A 20,177-nucleotide genomic window follows, 5' to 3' on the forward strand; every position below is an offset into this window, starting at 1 on the left:
TGGACTACCAAAATGGCGCCGGCATCGCTCGAGCATGCGCAGTGCATTGGACTACCAAAATGGCGCCCGCATCACTCGAGCATGCGCAGTGCACTGACTACCAAAATGGCGCCGGCATCACTCGAGCATGCGCACTGAACTTCCAAAATGGCGGCCGCGGAGTCCCGACCCCGAAAACGGCCATACGGCTGCTTGGCGGGCTTCCCCGGCGCTGCGGACCGGTGCGGAGTGGCCTTTGAGGGCCGATGGAGTGCGCGCTACGGTTTGGCGCGGCCGCCGTTTTGTCCCGAAAGCGATCGGCAAATTCCGTTCTTTTTCCGCCTCTCGCGCGGTTGCCGCCACCCGTGGGTGACGCGGACGGCATATAGGACGCCTTTGCAGCTGTTTGCGGCGAGCAGAAATGTCCCAAAAGCGCGAAATCCGAGTTTTTAATTTCGATCCGGCCCCTATTTCGCACATGAGCAGTGCACTGGACTACCAAAATGGCGTCGGCATCGTTCGACCATGCGCAGTGCAGTGGACTACCAAAATGGCGTCGGCATCACTCGAGCATGCGCACTGCACTGGACTACCAAAATGGCGTCGGCATCATTCGAGCATGCGCACTGCACTGGACTACCAAAATGGCGGCGGCATCACTCGAGCATGCGCAATGTAGTGGACTACCAAAATGGCGTCGGCATCACTCGAGCATGCGCAGTGTACTGGACTACCAAAATGGCGTCGGCATCACTCGAGCATGCGCAGTGCACTGGACTACCAAAATGGCGTCGGCATCGTTTGCACATGCGCAGTGCATTGGACTACCAAAATGGCGTCGGCATCACTCGGGCATGCGCAGTGCATTGGACTACCAAAATGGCGTCGGCATCGCTCGAGCATGCGCACTGCACTGGACTACCAAAATGGCGCCGGCATTACTCGAGCATGCGCAGTGCACTGACTACCAAAACGGCGTCGGCATCACTCGAGCATGCGCACTGCACTACACTTCCAAAATGGCGGCCGCGGAGTCCCGACCCCGAAAACGGCCATTCGGCTGCTTGGCGGGCTTCCCCGGCGCTGCGGACCGGTGCGGAGTGGCCTTTGAGGGCCGATGGAGTGCGCGCTGCGGTTTGGCGCGGCCGACATTTTGTCCCGAAAGCGATCGGCAAATTCCGTTCTTTTTCCGCCTCTCGCGCGGTTGCCGCCGCCCGTGGGTGACGCGGACGGCATATAGGACGCCTCAGCAGCTGTTTGCGGCGAGCAGAAATGTCCCAAAAGCGCGAAATCCGAGTTTTAAATTTCGATCTGGCCCCTATTTTGCACATGCGCAGTACACTGGACTTACAAAATGGCGTCGGCATCACTCGAGCATGCGCACTGCACTGGACTACCAAAATGGCGTCGGCATCACTCGGGCATGCGCAGTGGAGTGGACTAACAAAATGGCGTCGGCATCATTCGAGCATGCGCAGTGCATTGGACTACCAAAATGGCTTCGGCATCGTTTGCACATGCGCAGTGCATTGGACTGCCAAAATGGCGCCCGCATCACTCGAGCATGCGCAGTGCACTGGACTACCAAAATGGCGCCGGCATCATTCGAGCATGCGCAGTGTAGTGCACCAACGAAACGGCGTCGGCATCACTCGAGCATGCGCAGTGCAGTACACTTCCAAAATGGCGGCCGCGGAGTCCTGACCCCGAAATCTGCGATTCGGCTGCTTGGCGGGCTTCCCCGGCGCTGCGGACAGGTGCGGAGTGGTCTTTGGGGGCGGGTGGAGTGCGCGCTGCGGTTTGACGCGGCCGACATTTTTTCCCGAAAGCGATCGGCAAATGCCGGGTTTTTCCGCCTCTCGCGCGGTTGCCGCCGCCCGTGGGTGACGCGAACGGCATACAGGACGCCTTCGCAGCTGTTTGCGGCCAGCAGAAATGTCCCAAAAGCGCGAAATCCGACTTTTTAATTTCGATCCGGCCCCTATTTCGCACATGCGCAATGCACTGGACTACCAAAATGGCGTCGGCATCGTTCGCACATGCGCGCTGTTGCCGACTTCAAAAATGGCGGCCGCGGGGGTCTTTTCTGAGGGAATATACGTCTACTGTGCCGCCTGAACGAAATGCCGACTCCGAGGGTGCCACCGCCGCATTTTCCGGGCTTTGCGGGCTTCTGCTGAAGCGTGCGGTGCTGTGGACGGCGCGGGGAGCTGGCGGGATCCGCCTGTGCCGGGGCGGGCACCGCCGCGGTCGATTATACGGCGGACACGCCCCCCCTGCCCCCCTCGGCACCCCCCCCTCCCCCCCCGCGTCTCCCGGATCCTTAAACATGGCACTCGGCACGCAGCGGATGGCGGCGGCGGCGGCGGCGGCGACACAGGTCGGGGCGGGGCCGCCGCGGGAGGGGGGGGCTGACTCGGCGGCCCCCAGCGCGGGGAGGGAGCGCGGCGAGGGAGCGCGGCGCCGCCGCCTCGGGGCCCCACGGGACGCCGCTCCCCACGGACCGCACCCAAAATGCGGTGACGTCCGGCGGCGGGGGAGAACCGACAGGGGAGGGAACTTGCCACGCGGGACGGGGCCGCCCACGTGCCGCGAGCGACGCTTTTTTCCGACTACAAACACGCAAATACCCCAAAATTCACCTGCTTCGGAACGCGCGACCCCCTCTCCCTTTTAAAGCCCGACGCAAAACTGCGAACGACCGCCTCGGCTAACACCGCACACACAAATAACATATACTACTTACAAAATACACATACCTATACTCCAACATATTATTACATACATTATACACTAGCAACCAGCTATATTGCTCTGAAGATTTATTTTTGCATACCCTTTTTTTCCTCTTCAGGACACTACATTCATGCCTGCAAAAAGAAAAAAAAATGTACAAACCCTTTCACATTGGGTCAATTAATATAATTTCTTTCTCTTCTTTAGCAAGTCAAACCACCTGCTTCTACAGCACTTCTGAACTCCATTCTGACTCTTGGCAAGAAATTCTTACGGGCCTGACATTGTGGCTACAGCTCTGTGATGATCCACGTGAAAGGTGGGTGCTTTCTTCAATTATCCTTTCTTCAACGCAACACTTCCTTTTTACTATCTATCTAGGTCATCTCCTTCATTTTCATAACTATATTCGGAAGGCACTGTGTACTGGGCATTGCCCATAAATGTCCACCCAGAAAGGTAGACAACAGCTTTGCTGCAAGGCAGATAATCTTTTCAATATTCCTGCAAGAGCTGGCTTGCCTGCATTTGGTCATTATGGAACATGCTTCAGCTACTCCAGCGACAACACGTGAACAATTACTTCTTACTGATAGTGAGGCTCAAAAACGACGCTTCTGAAGCAACAATGCACTGCAGGCACCTGGACACATGTCCTTCCCTTAGGAAAAAAACCTCAAAGTTCTTTCCCTCTTCCCTGCCTTGCTGGTACCAAGCACAGAAAACTGCACCTGAGGGAAGCTTGGAAGCCTGTATCCTCTGACATTTTGCACTTGGTTAGAGCTTTTTTTTAATACCTCTGCATACTTCTGAAAATTACAGTTCCTCTTTTACAACATAGCCAATGTCCACACTTACCTAGAAAGAGGCACTGGGATTTGTTTTCTGTAAATTCATTCAGGAAACTCCTTGTTCTTTCTCTCTCTCCTTCATGGCCAGAGTTTCCCAAAGAATATTTAGCAGGGCCTTTTTGCTTTGATACCCTCTATTTCATTTCCATTTCATTCCCTAAATTCTTTACATCCTCAAACTTTTTCTAGTACGTGGAAGAGCACGATCATAAATGGACAACAGAAAAATTGTAGAACTTCTCTAGCTCAAGATGTTGTTTTTCACTCTTTATCTATTTGCTCTTCCCATCTCATAGCTGCTCTTTTCCATGCAGCTTTAAGGGCCTGCAATTCTCACTGCTGCAGAAGGACTTGTGAACTGCTGCTTCCCTACGTTGCTCATCAGAGCACGGAATCCGGTCGGAAGGTGCCGGTCCATCGGTGCACAAACCTCCAGGTATGGCTAGAAAGAGTAGAAAAAATTCATGAAATACTTTCCCTTGGAAAACAGTTCCCATGCTTTGCAAATCTGGCTTCATACATAGAAATATTGGCACATCGAGTCTGTATCAATTTCAATACAGAACAGCATCGCTTTAAACTCTTGAAAACTTCAGGGTTTGGATGATGTTGCTACCACTTCCTACATTACAAATGTGGCTATGCAGATCTCAAAACTGGTACACATGTCTCCAAATATTTTATCTAATACTGGACAGTACATAAGGTGCTTAGCCTTATACCTGCACATGCTTATTACCTGTGTGCGAACTGCATAACACGTGCATAGCCTGCAGAAATACACTTCGGGATTAATTCTGATTCGGAAGGCTCCGTTACGTGAGCCTTACAGAACTGCACCTCATCCATTATCCATGTACAGAAATTTGGCTTTCAAATGGCCTAAGAGAAAAAAAAATAGTTTTGCTAACTCTTTCAATGCCATGTTAAAGGAATAACATATCTCATGTTGATGAGGAAACAATAACTGCAATAACCATCCTCCCCTGTTCCCTGTATGACACACTGAAAGATGGTTCAGAAGGTTTACTTCAACCACTGTAGGAAATGCCACACAGCTCACATGGTGGCCGATTGTCAGCCTCTGTTCCACTCACTGTATCACTCGGCCAGATCAGAGAGAAGCAAGTAAAAAAAAAAGTTAAAAAAGTTTAAAAAATATTATCCCAAAGGGAACATTTGCAGGTGCTGGTTGTACAATTGTTCCATCTGAACGTGTGAGCGGCCCAGGCCACGCTTCTGATAGAACTGTTTGGTGTGGATGAACTCATGTCACTGTGACCAAAACATATGAGCAATACTTTGCTGCCCTTTATGCAATTAACACCTCTCTGGTCACCACAGTTCTGGTATTAGGTTAGCCTGAGATGCTGCCGTCTGACAGGGATCCTTCTCAAAACCTAGGGAGAAAACTCAGGTTTATATGTCAGCACCTTCACTGATGACTTCTTTACAATTCAGTGGCAAGACGTCCTTCATCTATTTTTCTTATTTGCCACGTAAGCCACACAAGATATTTATTCTTTGAAATAGGACTCTGACATCTCTTCCCTGAAAAGGTTTTCATCATTGCTCATAAGTGTGATCTCCCTCCCTCTTCCTGCTGATCGAACCTGGCTCAAACCACTGCCTCTTTTCAACAGCTAGGAAATCCTTGCACACACTGGGCACAACACACCCAGGAGTCCAAGGCCAGCCTCAGGCCTACCTCCTAGCAGCTCCTGTCTGGCACAAATCCTGACATTTGCACAACTTTACAATACAAAATCCCACATTTCCCCATGGGAACCTGGGGGCAACAATGGCTCTTTTCCACGGGAATGGCACATCACCACTCTCGTGTAAGATAGGCAGTTTGGAGGAATCCAAGTGCACACAGACCTCTGCTTCTTTACACCTTTCATCTCACAGGATTCCTGCAGCATGCACACTTTTCAGCTACAATACCACATTTGGAACCTGGCTGCAAACGGGGCCTCTTTTACACATGTAACAAACTTTTCCACCCTTCTGACCTGCACACCGTGGCAAATGCCTCCTCACATCATAAAAACCATCTGACAACACTTCATAACAAGCCTCAAGATACACTAGATCGCCTCTGTGTTACCTCACTCCACTCAGTCAGGTTTTCTGGGAAAAAAAAGGACTGTTTGAACCTTTTACAAACCTGCTGTGGGACTAAGAACACCGAGCTATACTGAGAGCAATCATAACAATCCATTCTTTACATTCATTTCAATTATTCACTACCCACAACAACACCTGTAACTCCTGCTTCAGGACACCACATCTATAGAAATACTGCACCACTGATATTAAAGGAAGCGAGGACAATAACCACATCAAATCTCTTCTTCCCCCACAGCAACGACCGTGGCCACATCTCCTTCTCTCTACCTCGAGGACACGCTCGGGGGAGTACCTGACAGCATAAGAGCTCTCAAGAATCTTCACCACTGTCAAGACAGCCACTTGACCCCAATGAATGCAGGATCTCCTGCAAGGACTGATGCTGCCACCACTGCAGCTTCTCTGCTTCCACACAGGGAACCCAGCAGAGCACGGCCACGACACCCTCTGCACGCTGCAGCTGGCCACAGCAGGGCAGGGTGGAGAGGGAGGCAGCAGCACTTTGGGGAGGCAGCAAAGAAAAGCCAGGAAGAATGACCTCTGAGCCAGGACGAGGCCAAGGCCCGTGGTGGCAATGACAGCAGCGGTGGAACTCCCCAGCAGCAGTGGAACTCCCCAGGTAACCGGTGGCAGCAGATGCACCCACGATAATCAAAGCGCTCCGGCTAACTGACCTGGCGCCGGGTCACCCACGACCGTACCTCCAAAATGACCCGCTGTCACCACACCCTGCTGTCTAATTGCACCGGCACCAGATCACCCACGGCCATACCTGCAAACTGACCCACTGTCACCACACCCTGCCGTGTTTGCCAGCCTGGTGCTTTTTTCCATATCTAGAATGTGGAATTTCCGGACAAGGAGGTTGCTTTTTCAAAATTCTACAAGTGAGGACGCTCCAGTGCTTTTCCTCAACATGAAAATTACGGCTTTTGGATTTTCTTTATGCCCCTGACAATCTGCACGCTTTTGGATTCTGGCTGCGTCGGTCTGTGCGCTCTATGAAAAACATTCTACCGTTTGGACCTTCCGAGAAACGGAAATCTTCCAGGATTTATGAAGCGATACAACGAAACCTTTTCTCAAAACTGTATTCTTATTCCCACCCCCTAAACTTTTATATAATTACACTCATCTATTTACATTATATCTATTTGCACTTATTATAGAGAAAATACTTACAAATCCATTGACACTTATGGAACCTCTCCTAAGACACAAGCCACATATTTACAATGTTCAGCTTGTACATTTTGACACTTCAATATCACATCAGACTTCTACGCTCTAACCGTACACATCTACTCATATCAAACCTCTCTTTACATTAATATCTAATATCTGATTAGACTTTGTACAGAACAGCTAATAGATCTATTTATTCTTTTTTTACATTTTGTCCTATATATCATCCTGCCTTATAAGTTAAGCTCTTTCATTGGTTCATTTATATACACAACACTTGTGTTTGCACTTTAAAATCTTCTATCTGCTTTGGCCTTGCATGGACAAGCTTATGCAGGACACACATTACTCTCTCTGTCTCATCTGCATGGTGCCCCAAGGAAGATTTTACAAGATCATTGTCTCAAAGGAACAACAGAAAAATGGCAACACCTCCCTAGCTCAACATTTCTTTTTCCTCTTTTCCTAATTGCTCTTCCCATTTCACATGTTGCCTTTTTAATGCATGTTTAAAGGACTGCAATTAGCACTGCTCCAGAAGAATTTGGGAAGTGCTGCTTCTCCCTCTGGCTCACCGTGGAACAAAATCCAGACACGAGATGCCGCTCTGTAGCTGTAGAAAACCTCCGGGTATTCATACGAACAATATACTAAATAAATGAAATTCTGTGCCTTCAAAGAAATTCCCCATGTCTGGAAAATCTAACAAAATACATTAAAAAACTCTCCTAATCAAGTATGTATCCATTTCAATGCTGAACAGACACACTTTCAACTTTTAAAAACTTCTGGCTTTGGTGCTACCCCTTCTTACATTACAAAAATTGCAAATTCTGACCTCAAATCTGGGTTCTGGGGGACCATAGGCAACTACACCACGGCTGTCACCAGCCCAGATCCTACCTAGGCCCGTATGGGATACAGGTTCACCTTGGGGTTACACACAGCTGCTCTGCCAAAAATTCCTCCTGCAGGCACAAGATTACACGGCAGATGTTCTTAGGCACACCGTGAAAGGGGGAGCTTTCAATGGCACTCTGGGATGCAGGGGGCTGCATCACCCACTGCCCTCAATACCTCTCACTCATCCTTCCTTTCAGCTAACGGGCCACGGCCCCCCACCCTCTCCACAGCCCCCTACAGCCCTGTGGTGCCTAGTGCTGCCCTGGACAACACGACACCTGTCAGCTCTGGAGCCCAAATCCTGGTTTTGTAAGCCTGTGGTGGGACTCCGCAATAGGGACTGGGGGCTGCACCTCTCCTGGGGTGACCTTTGGCTCCACTAACCTTGTGTGGTGACAATTCACACGGTAGCCAGGACTCTGCCCGTGTCACATGGGTTCACCCCCCATGCCGGTTAGGGCTCGCCGCTCCATACCCCACCTGTCCTGGACACGCTCTCACTCCCCCAGCAGAGGCACTACCCTGGGGCTCTGCACCCTGTACACATTTACCTGTATTTCTCTGACATCCCCTCCTATGCCACCGCCAGCAACCCGCCTTGGGACCGGGCTCTGTCTCCCACACCCTTCTCCCTTCTGCTGCTCCCCATGCCTCTCCCACAAATGTTTACTAATGCATTCTATTGCTGATCAAACAGAGAAATAATTAACACATTCACACTTTTCATTAGGAGTTTATTTATTAAAGGAATCATGGGGAGTAATAAGCAAAAATAAATTGCATCAGCCTGCACTTACCACGCAGTTTTTCCTTGCTTAATAAGGTGATGCTGAACTCTCTCAGCAGGACTAAAAAATCCAGCTCTCCAGTTTAATAAAAGCCACCTTAGACCCACTGGGCCCAAAACTGTAAGAAATGTCACACTTGTTTTATAGAGCTCTGCAACTAGTCACATTGGATACTGCTTTCGGGACTGCCACAATGACAGTCTTGCCATCCTGGGAAGCTCTGCCTCTGAAGAGCCTGCTTGCTGGCAGCTCCTGCAGCCAAAATTTATCCAGTATCTTCAGCACCACCTTCATGCCACCCTAGGCAGCTGAACCGGGACACCCAGGACATTCCAGGCAGAGGTCCCTGCAGAACCATAAAAATCGTTCAGTGCTTTGCAAAGCAAAGCTCAGAGGGATACAAGGCATTTCTCAGGAAAACCCACCAAAAACCCAGAAATTTTAGTGCCCAAAGAACACACTTTTTGGAATGCAACTGCAGCCCAGCTCGTACCAAATGCTACACCTATCCACACTTTTATGGGTGTGGAAAATGCCTTCAAAAACAGGTTATCCCATGACCACATCCCTCTGACAGTATCCTTGGGGCAACTCTTAGATTTTTGCATGTTCAACTCACAATAGGAAAACAGGACAGGTGTTTGGGATTTCTCTGAGCACAGTCTAGCAGCTCACAATAGCCTTTGGGCTTTTACTTTGGTATTTTTATAACCTGGGGTTTTAATTATTTTGTGACCTGTGCAGGATGGGCCTGCAGCATCCTAGTCCAGCCTCTTGCCTTCATTTGCCTTCTTCCACTGCATTTATCCTTGCATGGAAACTGCTAAAAAGCACAAAACAATGACACACACTTCACACTTCAAAGGCAAATAAATTACAATTACGAAAAATATCGCTGCCACTTTTCTAAACTATTCATCACACACCTTAGAATAAGCAAAGGTGATGTGTCCCTGACAGGACCCCGCTGGGACACCCGAGCAGGCTCAGCGGGGCGCGGGGAGGCAGGCGGCTTTGGGGACGATTCACAGACACGCTGCCGCTGACCGCAGGGACACAAGCCGTACCACCGGCTGCGGCTCCGCCCCCGCCCGCCCCCGTGGCCGCACGCCTGCTCCCGAGCTTGTCTCTTGGCTTTTGCTCCTCCTAATAATTCCCCGACGGAGCTTTGTGCTCTCTGTGTTCAACACATGCCTCGCTCCGTACACACAGCAGCTCTATCCCCCCGCGGTCCCGGCGCGGCTCCCGGCGGGGCTCCCGGCGCGGCTCCCGGCGGGGCTCCCGGCGCGGCTCCCGGCGGGGCTCCCGGCGCGGCTCCCGGCGGGGCTCCCGGCGCGGCTCCCGGCGCGGCTCCCGGCGCGGCTCCCGGCGCGGCTCCCGGCGCGGCTCCCGGCGCGGCTCCCGGCATCCCCTCTTTTCCGGGGCGGAACCCGAATGCGGACGGGAGGGAGAGTCAGGGGTGGGGCTGTGCAGATTCAAGAGCGAAGGCACGGAGGGGCTGCTCGGAAGGATGTCTATGCAGATTTGTGGGGTTCCAGGGCTCTGTGCTTGTGAAGGGGTTGCTCGGAAGGATGTCAATGCAGATTTGCGGGCTTCCAGGGCTCTGTGCTTGTGAGGCGCGGGCAGGGGAGCGCGGAATGCAGCGTGGGAGGAGCTCGGGAACAACGCGAGGGCGGTGGACGAGTCAGGGGCGAGAGCGGCTGGGGACCGCCTTTGGAATTCCCTGTGTATCGTTCCTCGCCTTTTTGGCTAAGATCAAGTGTAGTATCTATTCTTATCAGTTCAATATCTGATACGTCCTCGATGGGAGGACTTTATATTACAGGATTTTTGGGCTCGGGAGTCGGATCCGGAGCTTGCTCCCTCCGCCCCGCGCGTGGTCCGGGTATTGCCGTGCCTCCGGGAACGGTGCACCCCGCCGGGGACCTCTGCTCGGTTAAAAACAGATTTAAACCCGAGTCAACGTGATTATCCGCACTTAAGGGTAAACCGCAGCTCTCCGGACCCCTGAGAAGCTGCCAAAGCTCGGGCGGCTGTGATTCTCTCCTCCCTGCTCCTCGCAGGGTGCGGCGAAATGGCGGCGCTTCCCCCGTGCTTTTGCGTGCTACTTGGGTTAAACTCCGGGATCTCGCCGCTTTCTGAGGGGGTTTCCGATTTATATCAGGGTAATGGGGGACATTAATGTCATTTAAATGAATCTGGGAGGGGATTTGGGGCAGTTTTGTCACATAAACACGTGAAGGAGGTGAGCAGCGGGGCGGGGGAGCCGCACGGCTTTCTTTTTGCAGCTCTTTGACCGCGGATGTTTCTACGATGCAAATAAAAATCTCAATTCTTTTTAAAAACACCGATTTTGTTTATTTGTAAAGTAAAAAAGGTGCAGAGCTTCATCACAGCCGCGGTGCCCTAGGAGATCCCGGAGTCCCCAAAGCCGGAAAATTCCCTAAAGCCCCTCCCGACCTTCCCCGGTTTCCTCAGGAATTTTGGGGGCGATGTGACAATTTTGGGGGATTTTCGGGCGTTCCCCGCGTCCTCCCCGGGATTTCCCCCCTCCCCTGCTCTTACCGCAGCCCCGAGGGTCCCTCTGCCGCCCCCGAAAAGCCTCAAAAAGAGGCAAGAAATCCCCGATCCCCCCTGTCCCGAACCTGCCCGGCAGAGCGGCGTTGGCCCGAGCCGCGCCTCTTGAGGGAATATGCAAATTAGAAGGGCATGGGCGGGGTTTTGGGGGCAGGAGCGGTTATGCAAATGAGAGAACGCCGGGAGGGAGTGGCTTCGTGGGAGTAAGGGGCGGGGTTATGCTAAATAGATGACATCATGCGCGAACGGCATCTTGGGAGAAAGGGGCGCGGTTATGCTAATTTAGATTACCTCATGCGCGAACGGCATCTTGGGAGAAAGGGGCGGGCTTATGCTAATTTAGATTACCTCATGCGCGAACGGCATCTTGGGAGAAAGGGGCGGGGTTATGCTAATTTAGATTACCTCATGCGCGAACGGCATCTTGGGAGAAAGGGGCGGGGTTATGCTAATTTAGATGACCTCATGCGCGAACGGCATCTTGGGAGAAAGGGGCGGGGTTATGCTAATTTCGATGACCTCATGCGCGAACGGCATCTTGGGAGAAAGGGGCGGGGTTATGCTAATTTAGATTACCTCATGCGCGAACGGCATCTTGGGAGAAAGGGGCGGGGTTATGCTAATTTAGATTACCTCATGCGCGAACGGCATCGTGGGAGAAAGGGGCGGGGTTATGCTAATTTAGATTACCTCATGCGCGAACGGCATCTTGGGAGAAAGGGGCGGGGTTATGCTAATTTAGATTACCTCATGCGCGAACGGCATCTTGGGAGAAAGGGGCGGGGTTATGCTAATTTAGATTACCTCATGCGCGAACGGCATCTTGGGAGAAAGGGGCGGGGTTATGCTAATTTCGATTACCTCATGCGCGAACGGCATCTTGGGAGAAAGGGGCGGGGTTATGCTAATTTGGATTACCTCATGCGCGAACGGCATCTTGGGAGAAAGGGGCGGGGTCATGCAAATTTAGATTACCTGATGCGCGAACGGCATCTTGGGAGAAAGGGGCGGGGTTATGCTAATTTGGATTACATCATGCGCGAACGGCATCTTGGGAGAAAGGGGCGGGGTTATGCTAATTTAGATTACCTCATGCGCGAACGGCATCTTGGGAGAAAGGGGCGGGGTTATGCTAATTTAGATGACCTCATGCGCGAACGGCCTCTTGGGGAAAATGGGCGGGGTTATGCAAACTAGCCGAAACGCGGCGCGAGTTGCAGTCTCGGTAAAGGGGCGGGGTCATGCAAATTAAAGCACAATCCCGCATGAATGGCGTCTGGGGAAAAGAGGTCCGGCCATGCAAATTAGATCACTGCGCGCAGCGATCGGCGGCATCATGGCGGATGAAGGTCGGTCAGGCAAACTCGATTCCTTAGCGGCGCGAATGGCATCTTGAGAGCTTTACTGGGGGATTTGCAGAGTTTAGGCCTCGGTGCGCGGGGGGCGCGGGGGGAAATGGGGTTTCAAGCCTTTCCTGAGTCCCCGAAAAAAGACCTTTTTTCCATTTTTCCCCACACAAATCCCCGCAGCTCCTCTCAGCCCCGGCTCGGCAAATCCAACCGCATGGTCCGAGCGGCCAAAAACCCGAGCGCGGCACCTTCGCCGTGCCTCTGCCGGCCTGTCCGGCCCCGCTGGCCGCGCCGAGAATCCATGAAAAATCTCCTGCAGCTCCCGAGCCTTTCCGCCTCTCCCGGAGCTCCCAGCGCCTCACGAGCTTCCCGCGCGGCCGGCCGGAGCGGCGGGGTGATGCATATTAGAGAACCAGAGCACCGCCGTGATTTCGGGTCAGTGCTTCAGAAACATGTGCTGACAGTGCGGGAACACAGCGGGAAAGAGTCTCTAAATTGCTGGAAAGGAGGTGCGGGGCGGCGCGGGGGAGACAGCGAGGTGTGTGTTTGTCGAGCGGGGTGCCGCCGGGAGCGGGGGAAGGAGATTGTCATCGCCGCTCGGCCGTTTGGCTAAGATCGAGTGTAGTGTTTATAGTTATTTATTCGGTTTTGGGTACGTCCCAAGCTCTTCTGAGGCTTTCCCATTTCTCTGCTCCTCTCAGGACGCTGTATCCCATTAACTTGGGAAAGTTAGAGATGTGACTAATTTATCCTGCTGTGGGCTCACTTCGGGCTGTGCCTTTCCCAGGGTTTTGGGGAGGTGCAAATGTATTTTGTGCCTGACGGAACACTGAAAACAGAAGGGGGTTTATTGGAGGAGGATCTGGCATGTATATAATCTGTGGAAGGAATTCACAGAATAGGTATTTCAATTATCCTAAAATAAATAGCATTACAGTAAACTGAATCTGAAATTTGCCTGCTGTGTTCAGTTTCGTGACTGCTGTCAGATTCTTGATGGATTGTGATCACCCTTTCACTTTTTTATTGGCAGTACCTTCTTTGTGGAGTACCACTTTCCTGTGGGAGTCTCCAAGGATGATAAAGGACAAGTCTCCATAACAACAGAAGCAATTCGAGTAGCTTCAAGTAAAATCACTGATGATGGTAAGAGCATTATTTCCCTCCCCGCCCTTAGATTTAGTTTCGTTGACTCCATCTCTTAGAAATTATTCAGTAGTGTTTTCCATGTGTTTCCATGCATTGCCTGAAAATCACAGTATGATTAGTGGCACCTCTGCCCCTAGAGTTGCCATGCTGCAGATAGGGGAATGGTCCTCTCAGGGAGAAGGAAGCCAAGTGATTTTTTAATTCTTTTTTTCTTTCAAGAAGTATTCATGCTGGAATTTTCAAATTTCTTTTTCTAGGGAAAGAACAAGTTAGTAAGCCCATTCCTTCCTTTGAACATAAAGCCAATATTCTTTCTGCAATAGTAGGAGAATTATCATATACTTTTAGAAATATCAGAGATACTTACAGCTCAAATAAATAACTTTCCAGATGTTGATGTATGTCATGTAGTATCTCCAATAGCTCAGATAATCTGCTGGATCCAAGGATCCAGAGTCCTGTGCTCAGATCAGCAGACATTAATCTCTGTACTGAGAGTCACCAGTGTTTGTATCCCTGGGAACAATTTCTATTTCTGTTCCCACTGAGAAGAGAATGCTGGATGAGCAAGATCCTCTGCCCAGTCTTTGCAGAAACTGGAATGCCAGGGTGACTTTCAAAAGCCTCTCCCATACGGTCATTCGTTGGCTTTGCATCTTTCTGAGTGGCATTTGGGAGACTTTGAGTTCTCTTGTAAATTCTTCGCTGGTCGTTTGTGACCAGAGAAAACATCTGCTCCTTCTGAACTTCTGTAATGCAACATTGTAGTCCAAAACTAACCCATCCTGCTGCCCTCTGCCTTGTGTAGAGTTCAGCTCTGTGGAACCTACCAAAATAGATTGGGCTGAAAATAATTTGAGGAAGACATCAAGTCAATCCACTGTAGCATTATCCTTCCTGAGAGCTTTTATCTCATTTATTAAAGATGGCTAATGGGAAAAATTCCATAGCCATCCCAGACAAGGTGGAGGAGTGCTTGGCATCCTGTTGGAAATTTCTTTGTGTAACCTGCATTTTTGTCATCACAAGACTACTTCCTTGTCCACTGTGAATGCTCTTACTGGACTTGTACTCTGTCCCAGACTGAATGCCAATTCAGTCCATCTCTTCTTGCAGCTATTCCTTCTCTCCTAAAGCTGTGATCTTTCTTGCAGCTCAGCTTTGACTCTCTCAAGAACTGTCTTGAACTATGTTATTTAATATGAGACAGAGTTCTCTCACTGAAGAAGGGCAGGTCTTACTGCATGCTAGAATGGTAGAGACTTGGTGTCACCCGAAGTCTTTAAATGCTGTTACAATTTAAAATTATATTAATTTATCTAATAATGTATTGATTTTTAAATTCTTTTTATTAGCTATTTTTTAATTAATTTATAATCTCAATTTTGTCCTGCTGGCCTCCTGCTATTTCCTGGCCTTGGAAAATGAAAACCAGTGTACTTGGGCCTTGATGTTAATACATAATGCAGAATTAAATGATTGTGTGTGTGTAACAGAGCATTCTCCAGGAGAACATTTACTTCTATCAGGTAATTTTGGATATTTGTTGCTGCACTCTTCCTTCCAGTGGTGAAATTCCAACAGCACTCTGTGTTCCAGGTGCGGTTCGGAGGAACAATGATAGAGCACTGGTGGGGCTCTGACCTGGCTTTTAAAATCTACGTGAGGAAAAGCACACAGAAAAAGGTACTTACTAGAAGATGTTCCTACTTTGTGTATTGAAAAGCAAAGAAATTGTTTGCATTTCCATTTCCTACGGAAGCGCAGACAACCAGATATTGGCAAGGGAAATGATGTTACATGTAGATAGTTGAACTGATCGCAGTTCAGTCTTCACAGAATCACAGAATATTCTGAGGGACCCACAGGATCACTCCTGTGGCTGCATAAAGGATTTTCTGAGTTTGAGACTGGCTGGCAAAAAAAAACCCCTTGTCCTTCCCGCATCCTTGAGAGTGATCTCTTGCTATTTGAGCATATTGGATCAATTATAAACATTATCCTTCAATGAGAACACGGCTCCTTTAGTAGTGTGGAATGAGTTCATGTGGATGCAGTTTATATCCTTACCCTGCCCTGTGTAAGGGGAGTCATGTGAGCTGTGAAAAACTGGTGTAACTTGTGCATTCTGGGGGAAAAAAAGTACATTTCTATCCGGTAAGGTTATTTGCATAACCATCTGCCTGTGATGAAGATGGTGAGAGGGATTAACTCAGTTTAGGTTATTTTAATCAACACCAAGGTTGTCTGCCTTTCTGTTAATGGGGGAATAAATAGCATCTTTCAGTATGGAAGTTTTATTAGGATTTAGGATTTTACTAGGCTATTCAAATTTTGCATTAATCTGGAATTGTTTACAGTGTGTTCTGGGAAAATTTGTCTTACTGATGTTCTAGTGAGACTTGAAATTGGAAGTAAAGGAGATTTCCCAAATCCCTGTTGGTACAACCAATGTAGGAGTGGGGAGGGTGTGTGGCTGCTCATGGCTTCCCAGAAAGCTTTTATTTCACAAAAGTTCTTTAAACCTGATAGAAATCTTGCAAAAATGAATTCTTTGCCTGCCTTCAGCCCGTGGCCATTGGCTCAGCAGTGCTTCAGCTCCGCAGGGTGATTGAGGCTGAGCTGCTCAGTGTTAGCTGGGAAATACCTGTGGGTAAAGAAGGAGATCACACACAAGTTGGACCGTTACAGGTATGTGTTTTACCAGCTCAAACTTGAGTTGTTACACACTTTGGCTGCACACTCTTATTTTTAACTCCTCTTTTCTCTCTTTGTTTAATTTGCCATTTCTCAGATACAAAGCTTTGCAAGACTAGTATAAAATAACATGAATCTTTTTTATTCCTTAGGGGTTTGGAGAAATATTTTGAAACTCCTGCATGTCTAGGGATGTTGTCAATAAGCTATGACTTGAATACAGAAACCACTCCACAGGCAAATTTGAGTGGCACGTATTCAGGGCTTGGAGCTTTGGCTTCTGCTTCACATGTGACATGAGCTGAGGTCTCTCCTGCCAAGGAGGCCTTGTGTTCCTTGTCCTTGTCACTTCAGGAATTACTTTCTCCAGCCAAAGTTTTTACCGGTTTGCAGCTTCTGATTGAGAAGCATTAACAGTTTGAGAGATTTGACAGTTCTGAGCAGGTGAAGGGTTAAGAATGGGGTGAGCTTTGAGGTCCCTTCCAACCCAGACCATTCAATGATTCATCTGTAATTGTGTGGTTTTGCACTCCGTTCTGGACTTTATTTCATCGAGTCACATGTAGTTTATTTTACAGCAAAAGCTGTGGCTGGTAACCGGCGTATGCCTTAGGGTGAGTTCTCGAGCCAAAGGTGTGCTGTTTTCCCTGAGTTTCTGTTGCAGCCCTTGGTTTTGGATGAGGCACATCTGACCAGCCTGTTCTGCCTTGTCCTGCAGGTGTCCCTGGAGCTTGTGGCCAAGAGCAAAGACTCTGCCTGCACCGCTGCCAGGTCAGCCACGGCCCCAGGTCATGCCAAGAGACATCCCCAGCTGAAACCGCAGGAGCCCAGCAGGACAAGTGGGAATGCAGAAAGCACTGCGTGCACCACAAGAAGCCCTGAGGACTGCCAGGAGCCAGGAGCAGGCAGCAGGGACACAGCACAGCCGCCACACACCGTGCCAGCCCCCACAGCCCGGGATGGGGTGGCACACAGAGCCCCAGCCGAGGAGGATGGGTTGTTGCTGCATGTGCTGTTGATGGTGCCTGATGGAAAGGATTTCATTGCTGAAGGCTCTGGGCTCCCCACTTCTTGTAATGTGTATTTAAACTGCAAACTGCTCAGCATTGAGGAGGCAACGAGATCCACTGTCGTCTGGGGCACAACGCAGCCTGCCTTTAATTTTTCTCAGGCAAGTCTCCCATTCTCCATTTCACACTGATTGAAGCATGGTATTCCTCACTGACAAACACATTGCATAGTCAAGTTACTTGTATACGTGGAGAAACATTTCTGCTTGCCTCTGTCCAATGCACATTGACTTTTGAACTTCTGTCTCTAAAAAGCACAATTCTGTAGACTGGAATAAAGTAGACTTACCAGAATGCTCTGTACTTAGCCAATATTTTCCAGTGTATTCTGTGTACTAATTCTGCTTTAACACTTTCAGGTGATGCCTGTTGCATTGACTTCCAGACACTTGGAGCGGCTGAAGAACAATGTGATGATTATTGAAGCGTGGAACAAGCTGGGAAGCCCTGGCTGTGACAAATTGCTGGGATTAGTGAAACTCCCTCTGCATCAGTTTTACATCTCGTTCAAGTAAACTTTTTCTTTTCCCCACATATTTTGGGTTGGGCAATATCCTAACTCAGAGAAAGAAGTCAGGGATGGCGTGTGGGGTTGTGTGGGAGGGTTCTTAGTTACACTTTATAGCAAAAGGCATTTTTGCCCTGCCAAGCTTCCTATAGCTCTTTCCCGCAGTGAGCAGCGTGTGAGTTACACTGTCCTTGTCCAGAAGTACAGATGGAGTGTGAGAAATGAAGTCACTGTGCTGCATCAGGGTTGGTGGCTGCTTAACTTGTGGTCCTGTGACAGACTAAAACCAGAAGAAATCAAAGTGACTACACAGGAAAATGAAGTGTGGCTTTCCGTCGGTGATTTTCCAAGACTGTGACTGATTGGGTTTGCTCCTAATTAAGTTCTGCAGAGATCCCATAGGGATGCTGTCAGTTTGCACAGCCCAGATGTCAAATAACCTCCAAAACCTTCATATTTTGTGTTCTTATCTATTGGGATTCTCTGGAGTTCTTTGTTCTTTTTGGTTTTAATCTATTGGCTTCTTGTTCAGTTAAGTAATATACCTGCTTAAAACAGTTTAAATTAGTGGAAATACTGGACAGAGGAGATTCTTCCTAATGCAAAGGATTAATTCCTTTTATTTTGGTCAGACCTAATGACAAGTGGAAATCAGACAGTGCTGGAGCTGAATGGCCACTGCTTTGTTAGTTATTACTGTGTCATTTGTATATTTTTTTAGTAATCCACTGTAATTTACTTGTGTATGTCTTAGAATCACCGAACGGTTTGGCTTGGGAGGAACCTTAAAGCCCTTCCAGTCCCACTCCCTGCACTGGGCAGGGACACCTTCCACTAAACCAGATTGCTCCAAGCTCCATCCAACCTGGCCTTGAATAACTCCAGTGTATTATTGGAGATTTTTCGATCTTTCTGGGAGGTTGTCACTGTTCCTTCTTTTCTTCCATCCCCAAAGGCACATAACTGCCTCCTAAAAGTATAGCGTGGCTACAGGGTGTTAATGGGAGTCTTGTTCCCATTCTTCCCCTCACTCACAGATCTCTAGGGTGGCTCACAGCTGAGGCCCTGTTAGGTTTTGGGAGGGTGTCCTTTGTCATTGCTGAAAATGGCCTCTTGTACTCAGCAGCTCATGGATCTCTGCTCTGTGAAGACTGGATGTAATTGAGACAAATTTCAGAGGAATGGAGATAGATTGTTTTTTATCAGCATTGAAAACCCTGTCTAAAATGAGTTCTGTGTGCTCGTGTTCCTACTCAGATGCTCATTCTGATGCTGAGGCTTTTTTGTTTGTTTTGTTTTTGTTTTGCAGAGATCCCAGGGTTTCCCAGCTGCTCCTGCAGGCTCAGTACCCCGTGGTGTCTGTGGATGGCCACATGCCTGTGGTTGATGTTTCCACCGGCAGCACAAACGGGAGCCTGAGGGTCATCCTGGCAATGGGATCAGCTGCTCAAATAGTGGCACTGCAAAGGCTGAAAACTGAAGAAGGAATGGTACCTCCTGTCACACAACGTCCTCCCCACTCTCTGGACCATCCTCCTACAAAACCCGCAGTGGTATTTATTGTTCGGTAAATCTTGAGTCTCGCTGTTAAGGACATGTGGAAAGGGTTTTACCAGTGGGTTCATTAACAGGCGAGTGATCCTCAATCTCTTGATGCTGTAGCAAATTTTGTCATATTCTACATATTCTGCACAGAGTTATATTGTTTATACTCTTTTTTTACCAGCTTTTTCTCACCAGTCCTGACATTATTGCCCTTTCAATTGCCTTGCATATCCACTGCTTCTATCTTCACAAGTCCAGTAAAAAAAAAAAAAACCCAGGAAAAATACAGAAAATCTCAATTCTCACAGTCTTATTGGAGAGGTTTTGCCACTACCTTTAAGTTGGATAGGTGGGAACTTTTATGCTTTTTATATGCTTTGCAACAAAAAAAAATTTCTTTCAGGCTTTCTATGTTTCTGTAAACTTTTAGGAGGAAAATGGCAGGTAATTGTTCTGCCCCCCATCTCATGCTTCTTAGCTCCTGATCACATGTCATTGTTTAGGTTGGAAAAGACCTCTATGCTCATCGAGTCCAGCCACTAACCCAGCTCTGCCAAGGCCACCATTAAACCATGTCACCAAATGTTACACCCACATGGCTTTTAAAAACCTCCACTTCCCTGGGCAGCTTGTTGAAATGTTCCCAGTCTCCTAAAGTCATCCTTTTCGTGTGGCTTCCCTTTTTTTGTTAGCAGGTAGGCCCAAAA

General features: G+C 49.0%; 1 protein-coding gene, 1 long non-coding RNA gene and 1 other non-coding gene across 3 annotated transcripts in view; all 3 read left to right on the forward strand.

The window, feature by feature from the left end:
• LOC146442951 (acrosin-like) overlaps positions 1-20,177 on the forward strand; it is a 73,634-nt gene that overhangs the window by 42,284 nt on the left and 11,173 nt on the right. The window lies entirely within an intron of this gene.
• Positions 2,280-4,003, forward strand: LOC146442961 (uncharacterized). The gene is made up of 3 exons (XR_014855909.1): positions 2,280-2,359; positions 2,923-3,034; positions 3,881-4,003. It is a non-coding gene; the product is annotated as an uncharacterized LOC146442961 (long non-coding RNA).
• On the forward strand, positions 10,305-10,494 carry LOC146442962 (U2 spliceosomal RNA). Its single transcript, XR_014849397.1, has one exon. It is a non-coding gene; the product is annotated as a U2 spliceosomal RNA (small nuclear RNA).

The sequence above is a fragment of the Lichenostomus cassidix genome, chromosome 1Aa (genome assembly GCF_008360975.1).
Source record: "Lichenostomus cassidix isolate B80296 chromosome 1Aa, HeHo_3.0, whole genome shotgun sequence".
Lineage (NCBI taxonomy): Eukaryota > Metazoa > Chordata > Aves > Passeriformes > Meliphagidae > Lichenostomus > Lichenostomus cassidix.